This window comes from Triticum dicoccoides, chromosome 4B (assembly GCF_002162155.2).
Source record: "Triticum dicoccoides isolate Atlit2015 ecotype Zavitan chromosome 4B, WEW_v2.0, whole genome shotgun sequence".
Classification (NCBI taxonomy): domain Eukaryota; kingdom Viridiplantae; phylum Streptophyta; class Magnoliopsida; order Poales; family Poaceae; genus Triticum; species Triticum dicoccoides.
Genome location: NC_041387.1, coordinates 500,572,530 through 500,597,726, shown reverse-complemented (window position 1 = coordinate 500,597,726; position 25,197 = coordinate 500,572,530).

Here is a 25,197-nt window from a genome sequence, read left to right as displayed (position 1 = left end):
TGTTCCACCCTGGAGTATTACCCCCTTTATGTCAGGATTTTCATGAGAATTGCACCGGCCCTTGGGAATTCTTGACGTAGTGATACTTCTTGCCATCATTACTCATTCCTCGGTTCCGTGTTGTCGCAACCGGAGTGCTGACAAGTGAATCGTGATGTGTGAAATCTATATTCCTAGCAACCATGCTGCATAGTGATTAATGGACGATAATCTCATTCTTAGTGTGTTGGTTATGGAATCATCATTCTAAGATTGATCGTGCTACCTAGTCCTTACTTCCGATGCACTTTTTGATCAATGAGTTAGGGCTATGCCAATCCCTTGCTTATTTCATCATTTCGTATTGCCCTTAGAAGCAAGATTGTTCCTGAGCTTAATAATATATCGGTGGTTCGTGATTTTCCGATTATCTTCTCGGAAGTATCACCAAGTTGGCACCTGACCGCTATGTTGAGCTCGTGACCAAGTTGGTTTTCGAAACCACCCTTTCTCCAAGAATCCATGTTGGATACCCTGAGGCAGTTGGTTAAGCTAAACAACAACTTGGAGAGTTTTTTTTTTGACCTGAAACTGTAGGGCATTGGCCCCACAGCAATTTTATTACTCCAAACAAAAATACATATGTGCAGTAATTTACAAGGTCAGGGAGACCCTAAAAGAGAAAAGGCAAGTTGAAAAAGCTAACCTCAAGGAGGCAAAAAAGAGATCCATCTAATCAGATCATCTTTGAATTTAGGTTTAATCCTATGAACTAAAAGAGAAACGTCCAAAATAAAAGAAGCTCTCCACCTACGAAAAGATGGTTTGATATTCCTGAAGACCCTGTCATTCCTAACATTCCAAATATTCCAGCAAGCTAGAAAAACAACTTCGGAGAAGAAAGGCCTTGCAAAATCCCTTCTAGCATGGAAAGCAATGGCAGTCATATCATCTCCAGCAGGCCAACTGATTTGAAGGTAGTTCCAGACCCTGCAAGTAAAGTTACACTGGAAGAATAGATGATCCCTGTCCTCCTTGGTGTGCATGGGACACAACACACACAAATTTGAGTCAGAGACATTCCAGTGCCTTCTCTCCAGCATATCTTGTGTGTTCAACCGATCCATGATCAACAACCAAGCAAAGAACTTAATCCTCATTGTGCAACAACTACCCCAAATCCAGGACAATATTGGGTTTGACACAATGTGCTTGTGCAAGAAGGTATAATATTTCTTGGCAGAGTAATCCTTTCCATCCTCTTTCCAAACCCAAACATCATTCAGCTGGTGATTTACATTTGAATTTCCAAGCAAGGATTGCAATGACTGCAACTCACCAAAAGCTCTCTCAGAGAGTGGTAAGTGAAATAGAGGAGTTAGCTCAGACATGTCAAAAACCTCAGCAGCAGAGATAAGAGGGTCAATGACAAAGGAGAAAAGTCTTGCAAATCTTTGATCAAGTGGTATACTGGAATCTCCCAAAGACCAAGAATCAGACCAAAATAGAACTGTGTCACCCCTATGAACATGCACAGTACAGACCATCCTGAATTTATCCATTAACTTGCAAATATCCCTCCACCAGAAGGAACCACAAAAGGTTGTAGCATGGGGGACTCTACCATGATAGTAAGTGTTCCAAATCAAATGCACCCAAGGAACATCAACTTTATTGTAAAACTTACTAACATGTTTGAGAAGAAGGGCTTCATTCTGCAGCCCCAAATTCAAAATACCCAGCCCACCTTTATTCTTTGGTCTGCAGACCAAGCTCCAAGCAGCCAAAGACTGACCAGACTCCTGTCCATACTTTCTCCAAAGGCACTGCCTCTGAATTCTCTCCAGTTGCTTTAAAATACCAGGAGGCAGGTCCAAACTGCAGAGGAAAAAAATAGGAACCGAAGAGAGAGCAGATATCAAGTACTGTAGCCTTCCTCCATGAGCAAGGAAGGAGGAGCTTACAGAAAGTTTCCTCTCCATACTATCCACCAAAGGCATTAAATCCAGAATCTTGGGTTTGTTGATTCCCACAGGTAGCCCAAGATAGGTAAAAGGCAGAGAGCCAACCACACAACCAAAGACTGAAGCCAGCCTAGCTATCTCCACTGAATCAACATTAATAGGAAGCATAGAAGACTTATGATAGTTGACATGCAGCCCAGTGGACTTGGAGAATAGGAGTAACATCCCCTTCAGAGCAAGCAATTGCGATTCTTTAGCAGGCAAAATAATTAATGTGTCATCAGCATACTGAATAATGGGGTAGTCCCTGTCATGACAGGGAATTGGAAGCTCCAAAAGTCCCTTGTGAAACATATCATTAACCACTGATTGCAACAAATCAGCAGCAATTGCAAACAGAAGTGGAGAGAGAGGGTCACCCTGCCTAACACCTTTCTTGCAGGTAAATTGCTTACCAGGTACCCCATTAAGCAAAACAGAAGAAGTACCAGAAGCAAGGAACTGCTTAACCCAGGAAATCCATTTGTCATTGAAACCTTTGTGTCTCAGAATCTGAAATATAGCCTCATGCTCAATTGAATCAAAAGCTTTCTCAAAGTCTAGCTTTAGTATGACAATAGGCTTTTGGACTGGTGACATTGATGCAAGTATTCAAGTGTCCAAGCCACACAGTCCTGGATTGTTCTTGACTTGATAAAACCATATTGGTTTTTATGCAAACATCTCAATATATCCAACTGAAGCCTATTTGCAGCCATTTTTGAAAGGAACTTAACCCCCATACTAGTAAGAGAGATAGGTCTAAAGTCATTGACAGATTCAGGAGACCTCTTCTTTGGTACTAGAGTGATGTATGAATAGTTGATATTCTCAAGATTAGCAGTCCCCTCATGAAAAGCAGCAGCCAAAGCATAGAAATCCTTGCTGATTATATGCCAACACTTTTTGAAAAACAAGCCATTAAATCCATCAGGGCCAGGTGACTTATCAATAGGCATGTTCTTAACAGTGTTATCCATCTCCTCCTTGGAGAACACTTTAGTCAAGGAATCCAAACCCTCCACTCTATCCAAAATAGAAGAGAGATCAAAACACATTTCAATCCCATGACTAGTGCCCATTCTGTTCTTGAAATTAAGCCATAGAGCAGCAGCCATTTGTTCATGGTCAGTCACCACAGAGCCATCCTCCAGCCTTAAAGAAGAAATGGAGTTATGCCTATATCTTTCAGAAGCCATGGCATGGAAAAATTTAGTGTTTTCCTCCCCCACTTTAAAGGATCGAATAGTACACCTTTTCCTCCAATATAGATACTGCAGGTGTAGGAGATGCTCCAGATGCAACTTAACTAGATTTCTGAAGTTGAATTCATGCCTGAATAGGGGCCTCAACTCCTCCAAACTATCCAAAATGAGAACCACTCTGTTGCATTTAGCAATTAAGACCTTCATTTTGGAGACATTCATATGCCAACTCTTGAGATCTCTCCTCAAGGATTTGAACTTAGCAGCAATAACAGTAGTAATGTGTGCTTTGTTTATAGTAGAAGACCAAGAGGCAGCTACACAATCAATAAAACCCTGCAACTCCACCCAATAGTTCTCAAAATGAAAGATATTGCATTTGGGAATGGAGGTGTTGATTGCCACCACACAAGGCACATGATCTGAAGCAGTCCTTGCAAGTGGTAACACCTGAGTGGAAGGGTAACAGGAGATCCAATTCGCAGAAGTAAAAAACTAGTCTAGCTGCTCAAGGAGAGGATTATCTTGCATATTTGACCAAGTGAAAGATCTACCCTTAATAGGTAATTCGAGCAGACCAAGATGCCCGATAATCTCATTAAAGATAAAAATATCATTAGCATCACCCCCAGGTAGATTTCTGTTCTCAGTTGCTAATAAAATTAAAATCCCCCAGTACCAGCCAATTAGCAGAGTCAGGTATGGAAAGATGGTAGAGCCAGTCCAAAAAATCATCTCTAGCTTGGCCTCCGCATGGCCCATAGACATTGACCAACGTCCAAACTTCATTATTATGTTTGGAAGTGAATTGGACAATAATACCAAAATGCTTCGCCTCCATTAACCGACCAGAGAGAGGAGTTCCACAGCACAACAATGCCACCTGAGGCCCCAACCGAAGGACTGAAAACGAACGAGTCAAAACGACTTGGGCAAAAATTTCGTACAGTCATGGAATCAATACACTCCATTTTCGTTTCTTGTAGACATACCACAGACGCCATGCTTTCCTCCACCTTATTACGAACAGCACGTTGGCGATCATCAGAATTAAGACCTCTAACAATCCAACACATTACACGCCAACTTCTAGTAGATCGAGGATCCATAAAATATATTGTTTACAGATTTTAGGAGCATGCCTGCGTAGCAGGGAGCACAGACCACAATTCAAACCAACTACATAGCCAAACAAAGGACACATGCATTGACAACGATCATCAACAACTCCCCAACAAAAGAGACTTAAAATAAACCTACGAAAGATAGTCTGGTTATGGGTCAACCACACCCCGCAATCATAGCCCAGACTATACATCAAACGAATTGCCCTTAGCAAAGGATGGATCCGCCATAAGCGCATCCGCAGTAAGCTTGTCAGCCGCAATACCCAAGTTGGCTCCAATTTGCTGAATGTGGATAATTGGTGTTGGGGGAGGCACTGGAGTCGATCTTGGAACATGATCATCCTCCGCAAAGGGTTTTGGGCGAGGCTTCTTCTTCTTGGGCTCCGTCATTGGCAGGGCTTGCAGCACAGGCTTAAAACCATCCCTCTTTATAGAGCTACGAGTGCAACGGCGCAGGTCAGAGTCAACAACGGGAGCACGATCACGTTTGGTCACTCGCTTCGCCTTTGGGGCAGGAGCAGAGAAAGAGAACTGCTCTTCAGTAGCAGTAACAGGCTGCAGTCCAAAGCCTGGCTCCAACTCCTGAGAACTGTCATCTAAGAAAGCACAAGCAGGCCCACTGAGGGGCGAAGCAACAGACAGTGGGATAACAAAGCCAGCAGAATCAGCAGGTATTAATTCAGAAACCCAGCTAACCTTCTCAAACGCCAACGACCAAGATCTCTTGGAAAGAATCAGAGGCTGAAACGAAGCCTGAAAAACTTGCTTTGGAACATGCATAGTAGAGCAACGACCCAAAAGGGTATCAAAGGTCCTTTTCCATGCCATCTCCGGCGGCAAAGGAGGGCCGTACACCACATTCAGACGACCAGCAAAAAGATCCTGCCGGGACACTATAGGCTGCTGATATGGCACTATGGCCCAAGCATCAGGGTCAGCAGGCATAGCAGCATTCTGAATGTCATTACCCAATAAAGCTTCGGGGGGCTGTAAGTCATCACCAGGAGCAACCTCCAAGCCCGGCATCAAATCCCCAGCATCCAACGGAGCAATCACCGGGTGCAACTGATCAGGCTCGGCAACCACAAAAGGTGGATGATCCTCAACTTCAACAGCATCCAAATGCACGATCTCATGCGGAGCAGGCGGAATAGAACTGTCAGACTGATTAACAGAGCCTGAAAAATCTTGCTGGTTTATGACAATGGACTCCTGATCAGGGACTTCTGCATTTGCTGCATCATCTGCTGGAGCTTGCGCATCGTCATCCCAACCCCATCCTCCGCCCTGATTCACATCCACAGGGGGCAGCGGCGGTGGCACATCATTCCACCCAAGCGCAGGGTAAGGCGGCAGAGCAAATACATTGTCATCATGGATCAAGTTCCCGGGCAAGGGGTGAGGGTTTCCATTGATGGGCATAGGGTCTTCATCTTGCGGCATTTGCTCAGCAAAATTAGCACCAAGAATAAAGCACGGTGCAGTCCAAGACACTTTTGCACCTCCCCAATCTGCATAGTCAGAGAACACCACATCCCGGGGAACTAGTATGTCCTCTGGAAAAGAAGCAAAAACTATCGATCTTACAAGATATGGATCATCACTAATCCAATGATGAAATTTTCCAAAAGTATTAACTGCAGCCCTTAGGTTCTCCACAATATGCAGATCAAGAGGGACACCCAGAAACATTAGGCAGCCCTGACGAAAACCTTGAACCCCACGAAAACCCTCACCATGGTCGTGTCTCATAAAACGGACAAAACGATCCAGACCAAGATCTTGAGGAGGCATCTAAACCAAAGCAAAACTCTCACCAGCATCTCTGACCTCAAATAAACCCACACCAGAAATCCAAGGCTGGGCAGAGCGAACATGAAAACCCATGTGGTTGACGAGCTCAACCACCTGCTCACGTACCTGACCCATCTGATCCAGAGGCGGAGCCGGCATGACCTCCGCAATCAAAAAGCGTTCATGAGAACGAACCATGGGCGACGGCGGCGAGACGAAGGTCCGTGGAAGACGATTAACCCCTCCATCAATGATGTGATGCCCCGCCGGCACATAGCGCATCGGATCAATGGCAAAGTTTGCCATGGGTGGGGGGAAATAAGGAAGCAGAGGCGTTGGCGGTGGAGAGCCAGCCGGCGTGCGTGGAGCGCAGGTTACCGGGGATAATGGTGATGTGATGGGGCAGGACAGCAAGGGTGGCGGTAACGCGTGCTTCCCAATGCAGGAGGGAGAGACCGACCTATCCGAGATATCGGGACGCTTCCGTTTCCAACATAAACCTTTTTCTATCGCGATAAAATCGCAGTCCTTCCTAGAATGACCAGGATCCCCACAGGCCAAACATCCAACGGAGACCGAGCAGCTGACAGACAGGTGGACCCCCAAAGAGCAGCGAGAACACGTGAGCACTTGGTCCACCATGTCATTGACCATGGTCTCAAAAGCATCATTGGCCTCTTGAGTGGAAGGAATTTCCAGCGTAACAGGGCTAGCAGGCCCAACAGGTGAAAGATCAGCAATAGTGGGCTCTGCAGCAACTGGGATGACTGTCGGAGGAGGAAAACTAGGCCTGGGGAGGCATGTGGGCGATGGACCAGTGATTACTGAGTCCGAAGAGCCCAACATGGCATCGGAGCCCAACATGGCATCATTCAAAACAGGATCTAACCTGCCCGGAGATCTCGCCGTAGATGGAGCTTGTGGTTCCGAAAGAGACGATCGTATGGGAACGACCATGCCAAAAGTGATCGATGGCGAGGCCACCGTCCACGGAAGCTCCACCGGCGGCGGGGGGTGAATTACCACACGTTCCTTCGTGGGTAAATCATAACCGGAGATATCAGCTAAATCAATGCAATTCTGAGTAGCAGGATAACAATAGCCCTTACATGCATCATAATTCTGAAATGTAGCGAAGGAAAGCCTTTTGCGAGATGAATTACCAGATCTGATCGCAGACTTGATAGGAGGCTTATGCATTGCCATCATACCAAGAACGGCACGCCGTTTGGAGGGGCTGACAAGAATCCACTCCGCGTCACACTCCTTTTTCCAGATCAAAAACTCACGCCACCAATTTGGCCCACCATTACCCCAGAGATGAAAATAACATTTGAATTGGTTGCACGCATAAGAACGCGAATCAACAATATGAAATCCCACTTGCTTGCAAGACACCACAAAAGAGAAAACTTTATCCTTAATGCAAGTCACCATGAGATCAATAGCAGAACCACCAAGAGCTGCCTCGAGTGCCGCAGCCACTGAATCTTCATCCAGCCGGAAATCATGCCGGCTAAAAGAAACCACCAGAACAAAAGGACGTGACCCCTCCAAAGGATGAATGGAGAGACCAGAAGATCTAAAAACCTCATCAGCAAAAGCCACTCCACGAGAGAAATCCAGATCCAGAGTTGCACCGCCATCAGAACCCATAGAAGATGGGGTCCCGAGAGAGAGGAGAGAAATCCAGAAACAATGGTCGGAGGAGTTCTAAAAGTTACCGGAGAGGAAGGGAGATCGCCGTGAGGAGTCGCCGGAGGGTGGGAGGGTGGGTGGGAGTGCCGCCATTATGTTTACCACAACTTGGAGAGTTGGAGGATAAAAGCTTACCTGACTTAGTTCATTTCAAAGGGATATCCTTTGTATGTGTGTGTTGTAGAAAGTTGATATTTTCATCGACTGACCCTCGTGACCAGTTAATGGACCTATCATCTTGTCCAACCTTTGATTTGGGTGTGGGCTATCCTCAAATCAAGTCAGAACCAACGATGCTCGTAATGTTGTCTTCTTTGTGGTTGAACCCTCAAGCATACACCATTACATCTTTTGGTCTGACCAATGCTATCACCATGTTCACATGATGGTGGAAGTCCAGTGATATGGAAATTCCATGAGTTGTTGTTGAGCCCATCAGCAGCATTTTGTCTCCCCCATGATTCATGTTGAACATCAACCTAGTGTTGGAAACTTTGTAAGCAATGCCTTCGTGTTCCGTTCATGAAGCCTATGCTTGGATGGAAGAAGTGACTTCCTCGAATTCATGTGCATTTGGTGCAAGTTGCCGCCATGAGTTCGAGAAAGATTGTTTTTATTTCCTCTGGTACCATCCCAAGTCAATTATGCATGTGCGAATGTATTCTATGGTTTGGTAGATTAATTACCTCCACTCCATATGTATTCCCTAGCACATCAAGCCACTGATTGACTTATTCAAGGAAAAGAAGTCTATGCTTGGGATCTAATCCATGGACTTGCGTAAGGACTTCAAAATCCTTGATGATGGTTCCCGACCAGAACTCGATAGTGTTTTATTATAAGACTAATGTGTGGTCATTCTTGTCTTGGACAACATGCTCACATGTATGTAGCAGAACCAGCTCATATTTTGGAGCTTGCTATCATAGTTCATATTCCTAGAATCTCGCAACGTCATCTCGTCGATTTGTGTTGCAACCTTTCTTTTCAGACATGCTGAGTCTGAAGTATCCTATCACCAATCGGATCTGAATCTCAGGCAGATATGATGGTTGGAACATTCCCAACAGTTGCATTTTGTTCCCAGCTTGCACCGCCATTGTGCCAATTCCCATGGGCTGCCCTCTCAGTAATTGTTGTTTAGGATCATCTTCAAAACTGGTCCTACCATGGGTCCCATCCATTTCCGATGATAAGCAAAATCATCCATTGCGTTGTCTTCAACAAGGTAGTCCACATCATCCATTCTAGTCCGAGTATGTCATTCTTTCGAACTCCTTCAAATGATCGATTGTGATTGCCTTAGGCTGGTATAAAGAGTCTCAATGATCTCTATATCAAAAGTAATTCTTTTTCCACTTAAGGGAATTTTTTCTGTGGGTCACCTTCCTTAAGATGTCTCGTTATGGTATCATGGCAACTCAACTCCTCGCTACATGGACAACCGTTCACCACCTTCTTAAGTGTGGAATTGTGTCTACATAGTGAATCTTCATCATCTGTTACATCCCATCCCTCTGGATGTATGTTTCATGTCTCAGCTCAAGAGATGTTGCTATGTCTCATTTCGTGAGTTAATCCTGAGTTGTTCAATCCTCGAGAAGATCGATCCTTCTAGAGTCTCCTTCTCCTCTCATTGTCATGATAGCTGGAGTTCTCAGAGCAAGACGTCGAGACAAAGATGGTGATCGAATCAACGTTCTTGTGAGATGCAACCTGGATCGTGAAGATTGCGTTAGTTGCGTTCCCCCTTCATCTTACCCTACGCTTGAATCTCGGGACGAGATTCTTGTTTAGTGGGGGTGAGTTGTCACAGCCCCAGTTCAGGCCTTGCTTGTCTTTGCATTAGCTTCCATGCATCATGTTTAAATTTTCTCTTAAATATGAAATGGGGATGACAGAACCCCCAGCACCCCCCTTAAACCAATTAGGGTTTACTAAAACCTTTTCCAATGAACCTGAAATGCCTTTCTAAATTTTTCATCATCTTTGCTTGGTCCAGAACCCCTGACAAAAATGGTGCACAATTTTCTAGGACACATAAGGTCACTGAATTAAATCATATGCTATTTGCAATTGGGCATTTAAATGCTATATATTATTTTAAGTGCTCAATTAGCTCTGAACTTAAGTGAGGGCTGTTAGGAATAATCCAAACAGAGCCCACAATTATCTTCAGGATTTTGGAAAACGTTCTGGTACTTTTAGTAAAGCCCTAAAAACTACAGAATAATAGAAAACAGAAACTAAAAATAGGAAAACCAGAGAGAGAGCCTACCTGGGCCACCTACCTGGCGCCCCACCACAGCCCAGCAGAGGCCCAGCCCACTGGCCTCTGCCAGTCATCACCGACCTCCCGTCAGGAAGACAGCGCGCGCGTGGCCTCCGCGCGCGAGCACACGCTTCGCCACCTCCTGCTTGCCGCTGAGCTTCTGGACGCCCTGGACGCCGACACGCACCCCCCCTGGAACTCTCTCACTCTCTCCCAACCTCTTACCCCTCCTCTGCTCTCTCTCCCTCTCTGCCCGAGCGGAGCTCGCCGCCGCCGTACGCCGTAGACGCAGCCTCCATGCTCCCCTCGCCTCCCTGACGTGTCCACGAGCATCGCCACGCCTCCCTCGTCCTCCCCGTCCAGCCACTCCTCGCCGGAGGCCCTGCATCGACGCCATCTTCATCATCTTCATCGCTGGCCGCCGGAGATCCCTCTCGCCGCCCCGCTCGCTCTGGTGCTTCCCCAAGCACGCCAAGGCCGCCTCTGCACTCTCCGTGAGCTCCTCTACCGATCCCCCCTACTCCCATGTCCATTAGCTCATTGTAGCCCTCGTTTCCATGGAGACCGAGACATCACCGGCGTCGGACTTGTTGCCGTCATCGTTTTGGTTCGCCTCTGTCCAAACCGAGCACGTCACTGCACTCACTGCACTCCCAGGAGCCCATAGCGCCCACCAGCCCCTCCTCCTATGCACCGTAGCACCAAACCCGTCGTTGCCCGAACTCCGGCCGCCGCCTTGGAGCTCGCCGTTGTTGGCTCCGACCACCATAGGCCCGGCCTCCACCACCCCTCGATGCGCGCCTGCAAGGGCTCTCCAACGAGCCCAAGAACGGCCTCGTCCGTGACCTGTGGGCGTTTTCCGAGCCGCGCCGCCGTCTCGGGCCTCGCCGGCGTCAAGCCGCTGGCAGGTTTGACCGCTGACCAGGGGTTTGACCTCCCCAGGCCCCTGCTTATTTTAGCATTAGGATTAATTAGTGTTAAATTAACTTAGTTAATTAGATGATCCACTGACATGTGGGCCCAGGCCCTAATTAACCTAGGTTAGTGCTAACCTAACACTAACTAACGATGTTAGTTAGTTGTTACACCGACATGTGGGTCCCAGCCGTCAGGTTTGACCTGGGCTGCTGCCTTTGACCTGCTGACGTCACACTGACGCCAGGCTGACGCAGTAAATCCTTTTCTGGATTTATTCTTATTTAGGAAATTCCAGAAAATAGTGCTAACTTCAAAAATTTATATAAATTCAACCGTAACTCAGAATGAAATAAGTTATATATGAAAAATGATCACAAAAATCCAATCTATCCATCTGCACTTGTTTCATGCATGTCTAAACAACTTAACCTTGATGTTTACTGCAAAACATGATAAGGCACTATTTGAATTCATAATTTGAATTTGGGGTTGAACCTTTGGTTCAATATGACCCAAATCAATCTGGTTGTAGTTGCATTAGGCTAACACACTCATATTGCCATGTCACAAGCATGCATCATATTATGCATTGCATTGATTGTGTTTCCTTCTCTATTGCCGGTATTTGTCCCCTCTCGGTAGACGATGTTCCGACGTTGTGATCGTTGACACTAGTGAAGACTCAATGCTATCTTCAGAAGTGCCAGGCAAGCAAAACCCCCTTGTTCATTCTAATACAATCCCACTCACTCTCTCCTGCTCTCTTTTACTACATTAGGAAAACAACGATTCAACTGTTACATGCTGCAGTAGTTGAACCCCTTTCCTCTGCATGACCTGTCATTGCCACAGTAAATAGATGAAACCCACTAGCATGAGTAGGAGTTGTTTGAGCCCTGATGTGCCTACTCATTCATGCTTGTTTGTCATGCCTGCTAGTGCTTAGAGTTGAGTCAGGTCTGATTCATCGGGGATGAATTGGAGGTGTGTGAACATGTCCTACTGTGTGTGAGCTAAGTGTGTGAACACGATTTGGTAAAGGTAGCGGTGAAGGCCATGTAGGAGTACATGGTGGGTTGTCTCATTGAAGCCGTCCTTAGGAATTGAGTTCTGTGTTTGTGATCCATGAACTGCTACTACCACGCATTGGAATGCTTAAGTGCCCCTCTCGACTTATTAATCAACCTGATCTCTGTCCAGGAGTTGCAACTAGTTTCTGGTGTTTGTAGGTAGTGTTAGTAGTCTACCAAGTGGCACCCGGTACAGGTGGGCTTGGGACAGACTAGGCACAGTGGCCCGGTGTACCAAGTGGCACCCGGATGGTGGGCTTGGGAACCATGCACACATCGTTTGGGGCCGTGAGCGACACCCCGGCCAGATCTCCTTGCGGATGGAACCCGAATAGGCGATAAACCTAGACGAGAGACTTGTGTGGTTAGTCAGGTTGTGGCCGACACCCTCATTGGGCTTCTACTTGAAGGTTGCCGAGTACATGTCGTGTAAACAGCGGTAAGTGGTGAGAGCGTGTGTGAAGAAGTACACCCATGTAGGGTTAATATGATCTATTCGAATAGCCGTGTCCGCGGTAAAGGACTTCTGGGTTGCCTATACAGTTCATAGACAAGTGAAAGTGGATACTCTAAAATGTGCAAGATAAGCGTGAGTGCTATGGATGGCGTTCTTGTAGGGAGATGGGAGCGGATCCATAGTGGTGTATTGATATGGTGAATATGTGGACTCGTTTGCGCCACCTCAAAGAGTTACTTGCAGTCGTAGTTCAGGATAGCCACCGAGTCAAAGCTGGCTTGCTGCAGTTAAACCCCACCATCCCCTTTGTTGATACTAATGCATATGTAGATAGATCGTATGTAAGTCTTGCTGGGTACATTTGTACTCACATTGCTTAATTTATGTTTTTGCAGAGAGACTTCAGTCTCGCTAGTAGTTCCACGTGGACTTCGACGTTTAGCTTGTTACCTCAGCTATGATCTTGTGCCCTCGGCAGGATCTGATAGATAGTCAGGCTTCTCAGCCCTTTTCTTTTGTAGATGTCTGTACTCAGACATGTTAAGCTTCCACTTGTGCTTGACTTGTTTGCTCTGAATGTTGGGTCATGAGACTCATGCTTGTAATATCTCGCTCCTCGGAGCCTATTGAATAAAATACTTGAGTTGTAGAGTCATGTTGTGATGCCATGTTGTATTTGCACATATCGAGCATATTGTGTGTATGTTATTGAAATGCTTGGTATGTGTGGGATCTGACTATCTAGTTGTTTACCCTTGGTAGCCTCTCTTACTGGGAAATGTCTCCTAGTGCTTCCACTGAGCCTTGGTAGCTTGCTACTGCTCTGGAACACTTAGGCTGGCCGGCATGTGTCCTTCTTCGTTCCTGTGTCTGTCCCTTCAGGGAAATGTCACGTGGTGTCTACCGGAGTCCTGTTAGCCTACTACAGCCCGGTTTACCGGAGTCCTGCTAGCCCACTTGCTACAACCCGGATTCACTCGTTGATGACCGACACGTTCGTTGCTAGGTCATGTATGCATGTCCCTATAAGTTAGTGCCACTTTGGGTTCACGACTAGCCATGTCAGCCCGGGTTCTTTGTCATATGGATGCTAGCGGCACTATCATATACGTGAGCCAAAAGGCGCAAACAGTCCCGGGCCAGGTAAGGTGGCACCCATGGGAATACTGTGTGTGAGGCCGCAAAGTGATATGATGTGTTACATGCTAGATCGGTGTGACTTAGGATCGGGGTCCTGACACCCAGCACCGGAACCAAGGGCAAACAGCGACGCTGACCACTTTGGGCCGGCAACAAAGGAAGAGATGGAGGCTGACCTGATGAGAGTAGATGCCATGGAAGATCAAGAAGTCACCTCTTGCCTCCAAGCTGGGTTTACAATGGGGGAACTACAGAGCTTACCTATTCCAAACTCGGTTATCCCTTCCAATGTTAAATTTCTTTCCTATGAAAATATGAGGAGGAGTGTCTTGTGTTCTCCCGCAGCTATGCAGCATCCTTGGGTGCAAGGAGCTTTAGCCATTACAGGAAAGCTTCGCAAGGAAATAATGGACCTCAAGCAGCAAGTCAATAAGCTCGAGGAGGAGAACCGTATCTTGAGGGGAATCATCACCAAGAATATTACACCAACAACAAAGAAGGAGAAATAATCACATGGGTATGGGCACTCCCCTTGGCAATTTCCAAGCTTGGGGGAGGTGCCCTGGTATCGTATCACCATCACAACTCCTATCTTTACCGTTTTTCTTAGTTCGATCCTTTTAGTAGTATCTTGATTTAGTAGAATAAAGTCATGGCATGATCTAGTTTTGAGTTTTGCTTTATGATCCTTCTTTGTAATCGAGTTCGTGAGCTATATAATAAAGATTAGTATTGAGTCAAGGGCTTGAGTATTTTGCCATGATCTTGGGTGATTAGAAGAAAAAGAATAAAAAGAATCAAAGAGCTCATATTGATCTTAGTGAAAGTAATGACTTCACATAGAAAGAGTATGATGATTAAAGGTTGTTGGGAGTTGGCAAATATAGCTTTGGTCATCGTTGTAATTAATAGGAAGTAATAAGGAAAGAGAGGTTCCACATATAGATATATTATCATTGACACCTTTTATGATTAGGAGCACTCATTAAAATATGACATGCTAAAGAGTTGATGTTGGACAAGGAAGACAACATAATGAGTTATGTTTTCTTACATCTGAGATAAAGTATGCTGTCATGGATCCTCTAACGTGTTGAGCTTGCCTTTCCCCCTCATGCTAGCCAAATTCTCAGCACCAAGTAGAAATACTACTTGTGCTTCCAAATACCCTTAAACCAGTTTTGCCATGAGAGTCCACCATATCTACATATGGATTGAGTAAGATCCTTCAAGTAAGTTGTCATCGGTGCAAGCAATAAAAATTGCTCTCTAAATATGCATGACTTATTAGTGCGGAGAAAATAAACTTTGTACGAACTTGTTGTGGACGCAATAAAAGCGACGGATTGCATAATAAAGGTTCACATATAAGGGGCAATATAAAGTGACGTTCTTTTGCATTAAGATTTTGTGCATCAACCCTAAACACGCATGAAAACCTCTGCTTCCCTCTGCGAAGGGCCTATCTTTTATTATTTTCCTCTACCTTATGCAAGAGTCATGGTGATCTTCACCTTTCCTTTTTAATTTTATCCTTTGGCAAGCTCAGCATGTTGGAAAGAACATGATATATGTATATATATCTAATTGGATGTGGGGGAGCATGAATTATTATTGTTGACATTACCCTTGAGGTAAAAGGTTGTGGGGCAAAACTATAAGCCCCTATATTTCACTGTGTCCGATTAAACTCCATAACCACAAGTATCGCGTGAGTGTTAGCAATTATGAAGGACTAAGTGATAGTTGAGTATGTGGACTTGCTTTTAAGCTCTGGCATAGACTCTTTCCGATGTTATGATAAATTGCAATTGTTTCAATGACTGAGGTTATAATTTGTTGGTGCTCAATAAGGTTTCTGATTCATGCTTTTGGCTTTGTGAAAAGATCATCACTTGAACATAAGTAATCATATGACAAAATCTTTATATGTTGTTGTTATGAAAATAATCATGATGCCTTCATGTCCGTATTTTATTTTTATCGACGCCTCTACCTCTAAACATGAGGACATATTTATTGTTATCGGCTTTTCGCTTGAGGACAAGCAAGGTCTAAGCTTGGGGGAGTTGATATGTCCATTTTGCATCATGCTTTTATGACAATATTTATTGCATTATGGGTTGTTATTTCACGTTATGTCACAATACTTATGGCTATTCTCTCTTATTGTACAAGGTTTATACGAAGAGGGAGAATGTCGGCAGCTGGAACTCTGGGCTGGAAAAGGAACAAATATTGGAAGCCTATTCTACGCAACTCCAAAAGTCCTGAAAACTCACGGAATACCTTAAAATAAATAGAGAAAAATCATCGCCAAAGATGAAGGCCAGGGGCCCCACACCCTACTCACGAGGGTGGGGGGCGCCCCCCCCCCCACCCTGGGCGCTCCCCCTACCTCATGGGCCCCCTGGTGGCTCTCCGACGCCCATCTTCTCCTATATGAAGTCTTTCGATGAGAAAAAAATAGGAGGCAACCTTTCGGGACGAGACTCCGCCGCCACGAGGCGGAACCTTGGCGGAACCGATCTAGGGCTCCGGCAGAGCTGTTCTGCCGGGGACACTTCCCTCCGGGAGGGGGAAATCATCACCATCGTCATCACCAACGCTCCTCTCATCGGGAGAGGGCAATCTCCATCAACATCTTCACCAGCACCATCTCATCTCCAAACCCTAATTCATCTCTTGTATCCAATTCTTGTCTCCAAGTCCGGGATTGGTGCTAGTAGGTTGCTAGTAGTGTTGATTACTTCTTGTAGTTGATGCTAGTCGGTTTATTTGGTGGAAGATCATATGTTCAGATCCTTTATGCATATTATTACCCCTCTGATTATGAACATGAATATGCTTTGTGAGTAGTTACATTTGTTCCTGAGGACAAGGGAGAAGTCTTGCTATTAGTAGTCATGTGAATTTGGTATTCATTCGATATTTTGATAAGATGTATGTTGTCTAGCCTCTAGTGGTGTTATGTGAACGTCGACTACATAACATTTCACCATTATTTGGGCCTAGAGGAAGGCATTGGGAAGTAATAAGTAGATGATGGGTTGCTAGAGTGACAGAAGCTTAAACCCTAGTTTATGCATTGCTTCGTAAGGGGCTGATTTGGATCCATATGTTTCATGTTATGGTTAGGTTTACCTTAATACTTTTGTTGTAGTTGCGGATGCTTGCAATAGAGGTTAATCATAAGTGGGATGCTTGTCCAAGTAAGGGCAGTACCCAAGCACCGGTCCACCCACATATCAAATTATCAAAGTACCGAACGCGAATCATATGAGCATGATGAAAATTAGCTTGACGATATTCCCATGTGTCCTCAGGGGCATTTTTCCTATTATAAGAGTTTGTCCAGGCTTGTCCTTTGCTACAAAAAGGATTGGGCCACCTTGCTACACTTTATTTACTTTTGTTACTTGTTGCTCGTTACAATTTATCTTATCACAAAACTATCTGTTACCACTTATTTCAGTACCTGCAGAGAATACCTTGCTGAAAACTGCTTATCATTTCCTTCTGCTCCTCGTTGGGTTTGACACTCTTACTTATCGAAAGGACTACGATAGATCCCCTATACTTGTGGGTCATCATGAGCCGACCATTATTGAAAACAATAAGAGTGCTAGCGTTAGGCTTCACCCAGTCTGAGGTCAGAGCTCAGAGGACCCGGTCGTGACACTCGTAGAGGTGCTCCCTTTACTCCCTAGCCGAACAATCGGGAACGTAGGGGCAAACACAGGAGCAAGGCAACCCAGCTTGCAAATCGCTTAAGTCAACATGGTGCATATTGTGGCGTAATACACGAACAAGGAACGAAGCCGTACAAGTGTAATCATTTGCAAGAGGAAAGGCTTCATAAAGGAAGCCCCCAGTTAAATGGGGTATTTGAATTTGCGCGTCACGAACAAAGTTATGACAAGGAATATTGTTTCACAAACAACTTCTTGCCAAAAAAGTATAATGCTTGGTCGAACCGAACAAGAGTAAAAAAATGAAAAAGCTGAGCATAAAAGCAACTTAGCTGGTTAATGTGTTCGGTGTAGATGATGTGGCCCGAGCTTAAGGCGCGATGAGGTCCCAGCCCCCAAGCCGGTCCCGGGGTGGCCGAGCGAAGAGCTCAGCAATCCGAAGAGGTGGAGCCCCCAGTCTAGCCGATGTGATGGAGCAGGTCGGCGGGGTAATGCCGAAGTCCCTGGAGTAGGTTGGGGAAGTGATGGTGCGGTGATGCCAACAAAAAGGTGTGTTGTCCTGCGCCAAAGTGGTAACACAATTTGGTTGACGAAGGCGGGACGACGGCGTCGGCACGCCGAGGTGACTGCGTGACGTAGTCGAATTCGGATATTTACACACGTAAAATAGTGCAAATAAAAGTAATGACGAACAATAATAATGATAAATCTCCTATACTTAATTAATTTAAGGAGGTATAGAATTAAAGAAAGAAATAGCCTGGATACCGAGGTTGACTCGGCTAAGTAACATCATGTAGGTGCCAATGCATGTCCCAATAAGCGGGGAGATTATGCCAGCATAGCGCAATCCGAACTTGTTCTAGGAACGTGTCGACGCGGCTTGATGGTGGCCTACGCACACCAACAGTGCAAATCCGAAGTAAAGGATTTCTTGATGTATGAACTTGTGCAAAACAAATAAATGGAAAAATTAAACCTGGACCCGGGTAATCGTGGGAGCAAAAACTGCACCAAAGTGCTATGCTGTTTCACGTGGGATATAGCCAAAAAATAGGATAGTACGTTGCATCAATCAAATTAATTGATGTGCCCCAACCAGTATGCGGCCGATTGCTCCACGGAAAGGTGCGTGAAAAAGGAAGTTATTAGCCTAATGCGTGGAGGACCCCAGCTCAAATTAACTAATAAAGAAAAGGAAAGAGGATTAGATCTTCCCTGTATCACGCCGGCGGCCGGGGGATGGCTACAAACTCTTCGGTCCCGTGCGCTGGTAGCGCAGCAGTGTCGATGGTTGGAACATGGCCAGTTGGACTGCGTATTTTCTTTTTGATTTGACCTATGTAGTGAATCATCTGGAACCGCCTCGGCTAGAAACACCGTTGAATTGGGTCTTCCATAAAGCGCAGGATTAGCCCGTCCACATGAATTGGGTCTGCCGCTCGTCCGTGGTATAGCTCGGATCTGACGCACTATCAGGCGGCGGACATGGCCGCCGCCGCTCAAATTTTCTTGATCTCAATTTGATATGAACAGAGTAGTACGGAGTAGCAATCATAATCTAGCAAAAAGAAATAGTTTACGTGGAACGGATTTTAACTGAAAAATATCACCTGATTATCCATCAATCCATGTCGATCACCTAACAGGCTCTCAATGAAAGCACCAATGTTGGTTCAATATCCGGCATATCTCGTAGTAGGGATCCTAAGCTAGGCGTCTTGGAGCGATGGTAACATGGACACGGGATTTTACCCAGGTTCGGGCCCTCTTGATGGAGGTAAAACCCCACGTCCTGCTTTTGATTGTTTTCATATGGGGTGTAGTATAGAGTACATGTATCTACCACGAGATGATAGTAATGAATATGAGATTGTCTATTGACTAACATGGCCTCGGTTTATATAAGACACCAAAGGCCTAGGGTTTAGGAGAGTCCTTGTCTTGGGCGCCAAGTCTTGTGGAGTCTTCCTTGTATGCGGCAGGGGTTGTCCGAACTGGCCCATGAGTATACGGCCATGGGGGTCCTCGGCCCAATCCAAATGATCGGGAGACGACGTGGTGAGTACCCCCTAGTCCAGGACACCGTCACCCGATGCTAGAGGGGTCCGGGCACCCAGACTGGACCAGGGTGGCTGTACAGGGGGTGGCCGGGCACCTGGGCTAGGAGGGGTCGGGCACCCAGGCCGGGCTGGGAGCCGGCAGGAGGGGACCGGGCACCCGGGCTAGTAGGGGTCGGGCACCCAGGACGGGCTGGGAGCCGGTAGGAGGGGACCGGGCACCCAGGAGTTGACAGCCCGGGCAGCCGGGGGGGCTGGAGGCATCCACATGAGGGGGCCGGGCGCCCGGGGCCGAAGGTGCGGGCACCCGGGCCGGCGGCCTGTGGCCGGGAGGGGGTAGGGCCCTCGGGGCCTCAAGGCCGGGCACCCGGGGGTGTCCTAGGCCTAGAGAGGCCGGGCACCCGGGGCCGGCTGGGAGCTGCGCCAGGGAGGGACCGAGCCTCCGGGGCCAAAGTACCCGGGCACCCGGAGCGTCCAGGGCCTCCACGTCCTTCTTCTTCATGTCTCCTTCCTCCTTATTCTCTTCAGGTGCTAGTGCCTCCGTCCTTGCTTCCTCATGTGCTTCTTCTCAGTACCTAGTGATGCACAACATTCCCGCTTAAGGTAGGACCCGATTCATAGGTGATTCCGAATGAAACTCAAAGAGGAAAGAATTGACCTCATCCTTGATGGCGCGTGCGCGAGCTCTTGTCCACGGTCCTCTCCGTCCTTGCGGTGGTGGTGTGACGTCCATGGTGATGGTCGAGGGATGCTCTGCATCATCTCCCCCCCCCCCCGGGAGAGATACGTCCACGGATCGTGATCTTCATCACCATGGGAAAGAGAGGGCATCGCCGTGTAGTAGTGGACGACCACCAAGCACTTATCATGTTGAAGCTCAAAATGGTCACTCTCCAATGTTGCACCGTCTTGTGATTCCTTAAAAGTAGAAAATATAACAAGCACTTGGAAAAACAAATGTGGTTGGCGTAAGAGCAAAACCAATCATTCGAGAGGTGATTAACCCAACATGTGTTGTCCTCAAGCATAGCATATGGTTTGACAAAGAAGTGTGGCATGGCATTTAAGCTTCTAAATGGAGCACAATCAAGGACATTATGTAAACAATCATGCAAATGGGACGTAGATATGCTAAAAGGTTTGACAAGAGAACAAGCATCAACCTCAAGATCATAGCAAGCATGCATAAGACTCTCAATGAATGGTCTATGGTAGGCATAAGAGTCATTCGCAACACCGAAAGAAATGAAATGTCTAAACACATGGGTCAAGTGCAAAACAATCCAAGAATAATGTGAATATGGTGTGGTGAAGATAGTGTGGCACTCAACACAACTGATATAGCAATTTTGCAACATGTGCGAGGCAATCAAGTCAATCATATGACAAGTAATGGGACATGGCATATGTGAAGGATTGACATTGTGGCAACCAAACATATGATAGGAGCAAGTAATCCAAAAGTTGGGTGCAACATGAGAAAGCATAGAAATCATGACGTGCAAACTAGTGGAGCAAAGATGCAACACACTAGAGGAAATCATTGCAATCATGTCATGTGAGCAAATAATAGACATAGGCAATACATGGCATATCACAAACACGATTACAAAGTAAGATATCATCATAGGAGTGGACCACAAAGGAAACATGGCAAGAATATGCAATATCTCCACCAAGCTTGCAAATACACATACAAGTAGTGGAATCAATCATCATGTGTAATGCAAAGCATGGGTCACAAATGCATGGCAAAGGCATAGGAATGAGCATATTATGCAAAGTGAACATGGCAAGATGGGAATATAATATGTAATGGACAATAACCCATAGCCAAGTGAGGGCCATGTAGAAGAAATGTGCGATAACTTTGCGCGAAGAGAGCGGTGGGAAAGGCAATCCATGGGATCCCAAGTCATCATTGCTCTCTAGAGCTCGTTTTGTCAACTCGTGGGATCGCGAGGTTGACAAGTATTTATGGGTACCTACACAAAAGAGACACAACCCAAAGAAAGTGTGTGCATGGTAAATGTACACATCATCCATCATGATGTGTATGTGCACGTGTGAGTTAGTACAAGATAAGCATTGCTCAAAGAAATTTGATGCATGGTATAAGAACATGTCATCCATCATGAAAGAATAGTTGTTATGTATGACACGATGGGGACACAAATTGAGAATGCAAGTATATGATACATCACTAGCATGTTTATTCATGGGGAGCATATGGTGCACACAATCAAGGGAATTATGCAAAGAATGGGATGTAGCAAAAATCTCCTAATGGGTATGAGGAAACTATGGGGGTCTCCTCATGAGAAATAGCGGAAGCATAATATGGATAATATGAACAACATCCAAAACAATGCATATCCGAAGCTAGGAGTTCATGGCATGGTATATGAGATAAATGATGCAAAGGAAGCATATCAATATCATCACAAGAAAAACAAATGCCAATAACCAAGGGCTTGTCATCTATGCCATATGTGCCAATTGGGTTAATTTTAATGGCATATGCATAGTCACTACAAAGAGATTGTAAATATGACATATGGTTGAACTCATGCATAGCATATGACAAGTCAAGCGGATTGTCAAACATGATGTGACCTACAGAATTGTCACAAGAAATCCTGTGTAACATGGCATCACATCTAATAGACTCCACATGGCAATCATCAAACTCATCATAAATGGGTAAATCATCGCATGGGGAAGTCTAACTAGCATGAAGCATGACAATAGGTGGATCAACATCATGCAAGCAATCAATGCCAAGAATGTCCACTAGTGGGATTAGAGCATCACCTTCACCTATGTGACCTTGTTCATTCCACTCAAGTGGTGTAGGTGAGGTGGCAAAGACCAAATGGTGGTCATCATATTCATCTTGATGGAACCATGTGGGGGGCGCATCATATTCCACCATGGCCATCGTCTTGTCCATAGGAAGGATGAAGTCGTCGCGGATCGGCGCGTCATCATATATGGGACCTATCACCAAATGAGAAGGCACAATGAAGATAGAGGTTAAGTTGTTAGAAATCGAAATGGCCTCACATGTCGTATCAACTACCTCACTCTCTCTATGTGGTGGTGGCTCACTCACTCCCTCGAGGTAGGTGCACTCAATGTCACATATGGTGGAGTCACTCAAATCACTCAAGTGGTGGTGGTGGCTCTCCTCACATGGGAATTGTGGCAACTCATCATATATTGGGATAGTGGTGAAGTCACTCTCACTCTCAATATGGTGGCTCAAGTCACTCAAGTCATCATACGTCGCCGTGGTCGAAGGGAAAATCCCATGCTCAACCATCTTGTAGTCGTTGTCGTGGATGAAGGCCGAAGATGGCACATCATCAGTCTCGTCGTGGATGAAGGCCAAAGATGGCACAACATCACTCTTGTCATGGATGAAGGCCGATGTAGGCGTACTCGTCGTAAGTAGGCGAAGATGTCGTACATCCAAAGGCGAAGATGCCTTGAGAACACTTGGCGAAGATGCCTAAGTCGTGGTAGTAGTCATAGCTTGCTCGTGGTGGTGCTCGTCTCTCGGTCTTCTCTTGTGCTCGTGTTGGTTTTCTTGACGGTGTCGCGTGGTACTTGCATATTGTGTCCCCTCTGAAGACTTGCGACTTGAGCGTCTCCGCCTTGAAGATGATGAAGAGGAAGAAGACTTGTAGTTGGCCCACACGTGTCGGATGTCATCCAATTGTGCATCCAACTTGGTGTCGATGTAGTCCCTTGTCCGTTCTTCGCGTTGGTGAATGTCGACGGTGATTCGCTCAATGCGTCGCTTGCTTGTTGTAGTCCGGAGATGGACATTTTGGTGATGTAGTTGTTCGCGCCGTCATTGTCGTGGAAGACCGGAGATGAAATGTCTTGCCGATCCATCACAAGACTCGAGCAAATGTGAGTGGAAGAAAGGAAGGAACTAGACCAATGTACATTATCTAATGTTGAAGATGGATCAATGATCACTCAATAATGTAACAAGGAAATAGCACAATTGGTACCGGATCTTGTCAAATATCACACCTACACAAGTGAGGCTTATGGTGGAGCTCTGTGAGGATAGTGGCACAAAAATTTGATGCAAAATGTTAGCAAGAGTCAATAATGTTGGAAAAGATTCACAAATTTGCAAGTGAAACAAGTAGACCAATAGCAATATGTGACACACGGAAACACACACACAGATAGATAAATGGGGTCGTGCAACCAAGGAATGAGCACAAAATGTGGAATCCACGAAAAACGCTTGTGTTGCACAACTCAAGAGAGATGCTAGCACGATTGCTCAATAGGAAGATACGACACTTGTGCACAACCTATAAGATGCAAAATGTATGAGCCTTCGATCCCAAGTATGCTATGTGTATGATGTTCCCGGTGTTCTTCTCAAGATGATCCAAGATGCTCGGATATGACAATCTTATGTGCAATGTGGTATGATGCTATGGCTCTTGCTCACAAGCTTCTTTGCTCTCTTTTTGCTTAAAAGATTTTTTTTTGATATGGCCACTTATGCGAAATGCACAAACCAAGATAGCAATTGTGTATATGCGGGAACAATCTTGTGACACAAGGGATGATATGATGATACCAAGATGATACCAATGTGATATGGTATATATGCAATGGAAGGTACGGATCACTAATGTGCACAAGTAACGTTGCCGGCAATACTCAAATGGCTAGTCTCGATAGGCAAGTGATGAAAAATGGGCTAAGGGGTTAACAATGTAAAGGCAAGAATGAATGTACAATGATGGGATACCACGATACCAAGATGATATAGAGGTTACCGTTCTTGCTTGCGGTTAGGGTGTCAAAATGGTGAACTAGTCGATGTCGAATCCTTGTCGAAGGTGAGCGGCGGTGTTGTCGATGTCGAACTGTTCCTAGATAGCCGAAATACCCTAGGAAATGGAAGAACCGCAAACTCAAAATCTCAAAGGAAAATGTCAAATGGTGGTAGCGGAATGCGTTGAGGTTCCGGAGCTAGCAATGCGGAAGTGGTGGTGGTAGGTGATGGATAAGAAACCATCCCTAAGTAGCTGAAACACCTTAGGAGACTCAAGTCACCTCTCAAGCAACCACAAATGCTATAAGGGTCAAAAATGGGTTCGGTGGCGGAAAGTGATGGTGGTTTTGCGAATGATATGGTGGATGGCCTATGCAAAGATGCCAAAATGCCAAATTTTTTATGGAGTGAAATGGTGTTGGACCCTATCTAGATGGATGGTGGATGTCAATAGCTACTCAACGAGCTAACAAACGTCAAAATCGGACTCAGGGGGCAAAAGTTATGGCCGAAACAATTTTGGTTGGTGAGCTGAAACTGGGAGGTGCGGGTGCCTGGGGGTAGAAGGTGCGGGCACCCGGGGTGGTCAGCGAGGTTGGGTGGAGAAGATGGCCCGGGGGTCCGGGTGCCCGGGGGTAAGGGGTAAGGGCACCCGGGGTGGTCAGCGGGGATGCACGAGGGGTCCGGGTGCCCGGGAGTCACGGATTTGGGCGGAAATTCGTGGGAAAATGGGAGAAATTGATGGATTTTGTGGAGGGAAAGGTGGATATGGATGGGGGTATGCTAGATCCACTTGAAACCAAGCAAATCCATGGAACAAATCCAACAAAACCTCATCAAACCAACAAATCACAAAAAAATGGGCTATTTTTGGTGGGGAAAATCGGATTTTGGGACGAAATCAAGCAAAACAAGGCTAGAAAACGGTGGGGGACTCCAAATTCGTGATAAACCATGGCTCATGTT